We start from the raw sequence: 8,934 nt of genomic DNA on the forward strand, positions 1-8,934 counted from the left end.
GAAGATGATGAAAAGCAATGGCAGTGTCAAAAAATCAAACAATCAAGTTATTTAATGATAATAAAGCTTTATCTATAAACCATATAAAAGTTCAACTCTGGGATCACTGTACACTAGCAACAGTGCCTGATTATGAATAGTGAAAACGTGAGCTATTACACTCTTGCCCCCGATATTAAAATCTTTCCAGTTTTGCCCTTGCTTGTGTTGACTGGTTTTAGGGCCTGTTCTCTTCCGTTGAAATTCAGTTCAGTTCAGTTCAGTTCAGTTCAGTTCAGTTCAGCTCTTATGTCTAATGATATTGCTAATGATATAAAGCCAAATTTCATTCTTTTAAGCTCTTATTACAACGACGCAACAAATAATAATAATAATAATTATTATTATTATCAATAAATAATAATAATAATCATGAATAAATAATAATAATAATAATAATAATAATAATAATAATAACAATAATACTAATAATAATAATCAATAATTAATTATAATAATAATAATAACAATAATTAATATTAATATTAATAATAATAATAATAATATCGATACAATTCATTGTTCAAATGGTTCTATTTTTTTGATACACATTTCTATTGTTAATCTTATTGAGAAAATTAGAGTACTACACAACTTAAACTAATTTTCATAGTCAGTTAGTTCTTCGTCTTCTTCTTGTCCACCAAGCTCCTCCATTACCTCGGCATTCCTCTGAACTGACTCCCATATCTGATCAGTTATTTCTTGTCGGACAATATCCATAGCTGCTTTTCTGCTACATGTAAGTGTTTTGTGTTCTTTTGTCATAATACTATTTTATTTTAAAATTAAATAGTATATGTGTTTAAAATATTTAGAGGTTTCAAGTTTTTAATATATTTTCCATAAATTTATAATTATATTATAAATTTTATAATTATGTCATATGAAATAGTACATTTGTATATACACATAGGTATAGTAATATATAATCAAAGACCACTAATCCGTAGTTAAAAATCACTAATTAATAAGTTCAGTTCAGTTCAGTTCAGTTGATTTCAGTCAATCAGAACAGGCCCTTACTTGCAGAGGTGGTTTTCCCTTTCCAATACTCACCCTCTTTCCTTGGTCGGTTCCTGGTTTTCCTCCATGCCTTTCGTTTTGCCGCCTCTTCTCGAATTCCCTCAAGACCCCTCTTCTTTCTGGCATTCTCTATTTCCATTCCCACCACCATTCCTAACATCTCAAGAATGGAGCAGCAGTGAAAATTTCCAAGGGCGGCGGCTTAACTATCAGAATACCACCACCGATTCCCCCTCCGTCACAGCTTTTCGGTAACAAAAAAAAAAAAGATTGTTGTTGTTGTTCATTTGATGGTTAATTTACCCAACATTTGATTTATTTTTGTTGATTGTGAAATGGGGTAATGTGAATTTTTGTGGGTATTTGAAAATTTGAGGTTTTTGTGGTTTAATTTAATTTTGTAATTCAATTTTTCTAGATATCCTCTCTTTAATATTATTTTGTAATTGAATTGAGGAAATTTTAATCGGAAATAATCTGAGTATTCTTTCGTCCCTCTCTCCGACGATGTTGCTACCCTCACTTCGGAGATTCGCTCTCTGATCGCCGATTTGCAGACACATACCCCGCTTACTCAAGGTTTTCTTTTTTCTTTTTGCGGAATTTGAGTTGGTATGCAATTACATTTTATTTTCTACTTTTGCAGATGAAAGTGTTTTGGTGGATGGAGTTGATGCCCAGCCGCCTCATAAAATCGATGAGAATATGTGGAAGAATCGTGAACACTTAGAAGAGATCATCTTTTTGCTCGATAGACCTCATTGGCCAACTACGATATTCACTACTAACTCACCCATTGATTTCCTGCCTTTTGATCCCAACTTTGAGTTGTATCATTGGGGCTTATACATCTTTGCCAAATTTTAAAATGCGTCTTGTATCTAATTTGGGGCTTTAATAAAATTCAATCCTAAAGGCTTAGAGATTATATTTTTTTGTAAGTAATTTTTAATGTACATGATAAATCATGCTCCCTTTGTTTAGAATCTTGCAACTATTCACAATTTGATGAAATCTTTTGCATTATTCCCAATATATTAGAAAAATATAGTCATTTGAGTATTGTTTAATTTGTCTCAATGAGTGCTATTTTGCGTTCAGAATCTGAGGACTCTGGATGCTCATGCTCTACCAGGAAGAACAAATGTCTGCTACCCCCTTTGATGCCCAAGTCAGCCACCAAGTTGCAAGAGTAAATATTGTAGGGAGAGCTTTTAGAGAGAAATGAGAGCAAGTATAGTGAGCTAAAAAGGTGTGTTGCATTTAAAAGAAATTAGAGGAAGTATTAAAAAGTCATTTTACTATGAAAACTGAAATGAATGATAAAAGGAAATATAAATACCATGTACTTTTATCTGTTGTAAAGTAGAAAATATGGAAGAAAATATGAGATGGTAAGCCTCTACCAAAAGATTACAAAGCAAAAAAAAATTTGGAAGGAAGTTGGAAGAGTACATAGGGTATAAAGTATAGTTGCAAAGATTTGAGACTTAGTCCACGATACATATGCTATTTATAGTTTCTGTTGTTAGTATCATTGGACCATCTTTTGTGTAGTGATATCTGGGCTGGGTGTGAATTGACTTTTCCTGTGCATACAGCTTCAACAACAATCCGAATTGGGAGATGTGGAACTTGCTCCCATTTTTGCGGAGATGAAAGTTAAATTTGAAAACACATTGAAGTTATTGGAATATTTTCAATCAAAAAATGCTGATAATGTATTTAATACAGGTTAGCTCTGCTCTCCCTCACTTGTAAGAGTAAATGTGTATTGAGACACCAAGTTTAACTTTGTAACATTTCTCAAGATGTCTGTATGGATTGTATTGTAGACTGAAGTAGGTTCCTGGATCTTTCTGCTGCAATATTGGAATATTCTCATTTCTAGAGTTCAATACTTTAATGCTTACTATTTAATCATTTTGCAGGATAGCTAAAAATTACTATTTAATCAGAATACCACCACCGATTTCCCCTCTGTCACAGCTTTTCGGTAACAAAAAAAAAAAAGATTATTGTTGTTGTTCATTTGATGGTTAATTACCCAACATTTGATTTATTTTTGTTGATTGTGAAATGGGGTAATGTGAATTTTTGTGGGTATTTGAAAATTTGAGGTTTTTGTGGTTTATTTTAATTTTGTAATTCAATTTTTCTAGATATCCTCTCTTTAATTTAATTTTGTAATTGAATTGAGGAAATTTTAATCGGAAATAATCTGAGTAATCCATGAATGAAGGTGTGTTGATGAAATTCTAAGGATTTTCGCCCTTTTGATTCAGGTTTTGTTTTTTTGTCGAACAAGAAAAAGAGGAGACATATTGCGATGAACGGCGGCAGGGGTAATGGTGATGGCGAAGTTTCCGGCATCAGACTGCCGCTATCTCAGGACTGCAACCACTTAAAATATAGACGAAACTCATAAACTTGTAATGTATTTTCTTTCCCTTTCAATTTGCTGTGGTTGAATAGAAAGATAGAAAAATTGCTCATTTCTGAAATATTAGGCTTCAATTTTTATAAACAATACTTCTAAATAGCAACTTCTTAATTCAGGCATTCTTTTTTGTCATTGAACTATAAGTTTTGAGTTTTCTTCTCATTTTGGTTATACTATTCATGGGTGTAAAAATTTCTACTTTACTTGAGCTTTGTCATTCATTTGGGTATCCATGTCTGTGAAATGATCTGATACAACTCATAACTCAGGCTCACCTAATCCTAGAAAGAGATTTTCTAGCGACTGTGGCCGAAGCTGATAGAGTAAGTATACAATTATTCATTTTTAATCGTATATGTATATATATATGGTGCTCCATGTCTGTCTATATTAATGTTTATTTGTGAGTATATTCTCATTTGCTCAATTTTGGACTAAGCTCAACTTTTGACCTTTATAACTTTGTAAGTAGTTAATTTATATGAAGGGATCTAGAGAAAATGGGAGGAGTATAAAAGTATATTTTTTATATTTTACTGAACCATTTCTTCTAGGGCTCCTTAGATACTGTAAAATTTATTTGGGTGGGAATTTTTTGGCATCAAAGATTAGGTGCGACAGTGACACTAGGTTTATAACATTTTAATTTCAATTGGAGTCGGTGTATAAGTTGATTCAAGTGAAATTATGGTGGTTGTTGCTACTGTCAGGGCTGCTGGAGCAATTGCGGAGGTTTATTTCTGTGGATTATACAGGGCACTAAACATATTTAAAGGAGTTTCTGATGGTAAAGGGATCAGCAATTGGTACTTAAGAATTGGGTGGTAAGTGATCCCATCCAACTCTAAATTTGTTCTAATATTCAACCAATTGGTTTGGAATATTTGCTGTTAAATTTCCCCCTTAATTCATAGTGGTGGACATTGGTGGTTTTGTATCAGCCTAAGATTTATGTTCAGTTATCACTTTGCTAATTCAGGTGTAATAAGCATCGTTATTATTTCCTCTTTTTTTTCTGTATGCCTACTTGATCCTTTTGGAGCTTTCAGTATGTGACTTTGTATGTGTTCGTGTGTTTTGTTTCTGGTTAGCAGAGCCTTCGAGTTCTCATTTTGCTTTTATTAAATTTTGGTATTGATGGAGTGAAATTGATATACGAACAAACAATGATTAAGTACTCAAACTATCAATTTTGCAGGTAAAGGGTAAAGAACTATTTTAAAGAGATCTGCCATCACTTGATTATTCCCGTGCTGAACAGCTTCTGCTAAGATGTTCGACTTGGAGGAGGTAAGTTGTTTCAGATGATTGTAGCTTGTGGTGGTTTTAGAAAGGAGATTCTAGATCATTATCTCTCCTCCGTTCCCCTGTTATCTGAATGTTGAATTTCCTTCCATCTTGTTTGGGTTTTCATTGTGGCATACGGGCATTTTAACAAGCAGTTGGTGTTCATGCTGGGGTTGTTAAATAAATGTTGAAAATTGCTTTGTGGTTAACAAATTTCGGCCTCACACATCTGGGATTTCACTGGGTTTCAGAATTGTGTACTTTGTTGGTTGATATGGGCTTTTCACGAATTGTTTTGAGTTAATGTAAGATTAATGGAAAAATGGTTAAGGATCTTATGTATGAACTTAAGCTGAAATTTGATCATTATCATTGAAGCCTATTGGAACTCTGGACTATGCAACTGCTAAGTGGTGTTTTGGACTTAGATTTCATGTTGGGAGTTCATATGGAGCTTTCGTGACTAGGTAGTGAATATGAGTGTTAGGAATTTAATCGGCTGCTTGCACTGTGATTTCTTTGTGTGCAAAATGGCACACCCTTGCAACAATCAGCATAATTATTACAACCCCAAGATTATAAAATATACTTGTCCATTGCTATTGCCTATATTGATGAGTAAATCGTAGAAATTAAGGTTTAACAAAAAAATATATCTTCTAAACATTGTTGTTGTTCATTTGATGGTTAATTACCCAACATTTGATTTATTTGGTTGATTGTGAAATGAGGTAGATGGGAATTTTTGTGGGTTTTAAAAAATTTAAGGGTTTTTTTGGTTTAGTTTAAGTTTGTAATTGAATTTTTTTGTGTTTGTTGATTTTTTTCTAAATAAATGAGGCATATGGTGAAGATTTCGTGCCTTTTGAGATAGAAATTGATTATAGTGAAGTAGGTTTGAGAAGTGAGTTTTGGTTTTGAACGATTTTTTATTTTCTCCACTTTTAAGATCTGAGACTTCCACTAAAGCATAATTAAATGTTTTAACACTCTGCTTACATGCTCATATCTTGCAGGTAACAACTTTATCGAATTCTGAAATGAATTATCATTTGACCTTCACATCCTTGCAAAACAAACTCATTGTAAGTGCCCAATTATGTTCTGATAATATGTATCTTATAGGTGTTTAATTTCCATTTTGAAATTTTAGTTAAGCATGTATAAAGGACCACATGTTACACAATTTGGTCCCTGGTATTTGGTATATTAATTTGATTGTTCTGTGTAAAGATAGAGTTACTACGGAGTATATCATACTTGAGCATCTTTATTCAGTCTCCGTTTGGTATTTTTTAAAGCTCACTTTCAAGATTAATTGGAACTTATATTGTACTTCACATGTTTTGGGTAATCATGCTGGTTTCCACAAGAAGGCTATGGAAAATTCAGGTATTGCATATACGACATTCTTATATTTAAAAAATATGAGAGTGACATAATCATAATAAATCATTAAAAAAAAATTCGCCTGGATGTATTTGTATTTGTTCACTCCACCTGTGTGATAGTAAACACAACCCCAGCTTGATTTCTAAATTGTTTAGTAGTACTAATTTAGGCTTGGGTTTCACAGATTTGTTAGAGGTTAGGGGTAGATTGGTGCTTATTGATGGTCTTATTTTCTTTTAAATGGTGTGGCTTCTCATATTTGTCTATTTTTTATACAGCTTGGTGGGTTGAACTTCATGTTTGTTGTTAAGCATACTCTTTCTATACCACTAATTTCAAAAGTGCCCACAATAATTTGGGGTGGATGTATCTCATGGATCACCAGAGCATTCTGATGTGCCATCAATTGCTGCTGTAAATTTCTACACTCCCCCTTCCTCGTCATTTCCGAAAAATTGAAAAGGAAAATTTGCTATTACCATTAGTTGATGTTGTTTGTTCTTATGCTTTTTAAGTTAACTCCAGGGAATGGTCGTTGATTTCACAATATAGGGCATCTAAGGACTTAGTCTTTTAAGGTCGAAATGATTGACAATTTTGTGTCTAAGATGAAAGCATCATGAGATATGTTTGCCGAAGATGTTACTCATGTAAATGTTGTCTTAAGTTTAAGCAATTCTAAAATGGGTCATTATAGGCTCTGCTTGATTTATATGTCAGTTGAACATATTATCATATTTTGGTATGCGTTGTTGCTTGATTATTAGTTAAGCTCTCTGTTTTTTTTTTTCCAAAACCATGTAGGGTTGCCCATGACTATCATCCTTCGATAATTTTCAACTTTCGTAACCAAATATATTCCAAACTTTTGGCATGCGTCTTTGATGAGAAGTGAAATCCAAAGTTTGTGGTGATTGTGGCTCACAAGAATCACCAAACCAAGTTTTCCGGCCTAATGCTCTTAAGAAATTAAAAGATGCTACATGTTTGGCTTTGTTGGTTCTATTCCAACACTTTAATAAAAAATAATTGGTTGTTGGCTTTGTAGGTTATTTCGATACAACTTCTAAATTATTACTCAATAAATGTAATTTTAATTTACTTTACATCATACATGTACGATTGTACCCAATACATATATATTCAAAATAAAATAAAGTTATGAATAAAGAAAACAGATCATTTTGCACCAAAATGACAAGTTATTACGAAGTGAAAAAGAAATTTGGGGTTTCCATTTTGAAAGGTATGACCTATGAATTTGTGTCCATAACTTTGAAATGCGGATGTTTTGATCAGATGGTTTTGCTTTTAAGCTCATTATAAATCTTGGGTTTATTTCCTATGTATAATTTTTTTGTTCAAAAATCTGTCAGTAATGGATAAATGTTATATCTCGTAGCTTTGTGTATTCAAAAATTTGAGATTTACGCTCTATTTGGATAGCAAAGAAGGAAGAAAAAGAAGGGAAGGAAAAATGGAGGAAGGGAAGGGAAAAGAAGGGGAGGGGGAGGTGAGAGGCTTCGAGGAAATTAAAGGGAATGAGATGAAGAACTTTTTAATAACTATCTTTACTATGTAATCAAGGAATTACTCTTTCCTTTTACTTTCTCTCTCTACTTAATACTTTCTCTCTCTAGACTATTCTCTCTACCTTACTCTTGTTCTTGACTACTTTGTAATTCCGCCGTCTTGGTACGATTTCTATTTCAATTAATTTCAGTAATTTCTTCCTTTCGATTCCTTATGGCTTACTTTATTACTTTGCATGTTTTAGATTTAATTATGTGTGAGTAGTTTAATTCTAGGGTTTATGGGGATCCATAATTAATATGAAGGGATGATTTGTTATTATTGATTATTGATATTGCACGATAATTTCTTATTGAATTGTTTTAATTCTTTGCAATTGGATTATGAATCGAGCAGATGTAATTTGATTGTGAATGTTTAGCAATATTTAATTGATGAATCGAGCAGATGTTAATTTGATATTAAAGGCTATTTTCAATAGGAACTTAGATCTAGTAAATTGCGAGAGCCTGTTAGATCTATGTTGGTTAATAAATTGCGAGAGCCTGTTAATCATGTTATTTGTGCAATGTTAATTATTGATTGTTATGTTTTATCCCGGATTATTAATTATTGGTGAACCTGTGACCCTAGGCCTTCTTATTATTGATTTTCTCCCTGAACTTAATCTCCGTAGTATAACTTCATATCACAAACAACAAATTGGTTACTTTAATAATTTAGATTATATTAATTAATTAGGAGTAGAAAGACCAGTTTCCCTGTGGATTCGACCCTACTTCCCTATCTACTTTAGTTAGAGGACTTAAGTATTACTTTTGATTAGGGGATACGACTTTACCCTGTCACACACACACACACACACACACACACACACACACACACACACACACACATATATATATATATATATATATATAAAGAGAGAGAGAGAGAGTATCTATTATCTATCACCATTATATTCAAAATGGGTTGGTAATAAATAAAAACTAAACAAAGAAGTTGTTTTAGTATATATTTTGAGTAAGGATGATCTTAGAGTCAATAATAGGGGTGAAATATCTTGCAAATATTTTCGAATATATTCAACTTTAATTTTGAGAAGAAAAAAAGTACCAAAAGAGCTATAAGGAGCCAAAAAAAAAAAAAGTTAAAATCATTCTTGGAAAATCATGCTAGGTTCATCAGTAAGTGTTGTTTGTTTTGTTTTATTT

General features: G+C 32.3%; 1 long non-coding RNA gene across 6 annotated transcripts; it reads left to right on the plus strand.

Annotated features, from left to right (window-relative positions):
* The first annotated feature begins 1,067 nt into the window (after positions 1-1,067).
* Positions 1,068-6,986, plus strand: LOC145621015 (uncharacterized). Of its 6 annotated transcripts, none has more exons than XR_014108336.1 (8): positions 1,068-2,799; positions 3,351-3,497; positions 3,778-3,831; positions 4,219-4,332; positions 4,707-4,798; positions 5,812-5,880; positions 6,169-6,187; positions 6,466-6,986. It is a non-coding gene; the product is annotated as an uncharacterized LOC145621015 (long non-coding RNA). The 6 variants fall into 6 exon arrangements; XR_014108337.1 differs by having other exon boundaries at positions 6,172-6,187; XR_014108335.1 differs by lacking the exon at positions 6,169-6,187 and having other exon boundaries at positions 1,068-2,317; positions 2,667-2,799.
* Positions 6,987-8,934: the final 1,948 nt, after the last annotated feature.

This window comes from Chenopodium album, chromosome 27 (assembly GCF_948465745.1).
Source record: "Chenopodium album chromosome 27, dcCheAlbu1.1, whole genome shotgun sequence".
In the NCBI taxonomy this organism is placed as follows: Eukaryota; Viridiplantae; Streptophyta; class Magnoliopsida; order Caryophyllales; family Amaranthaceae; genus Chenopodium; species Chenopodium album.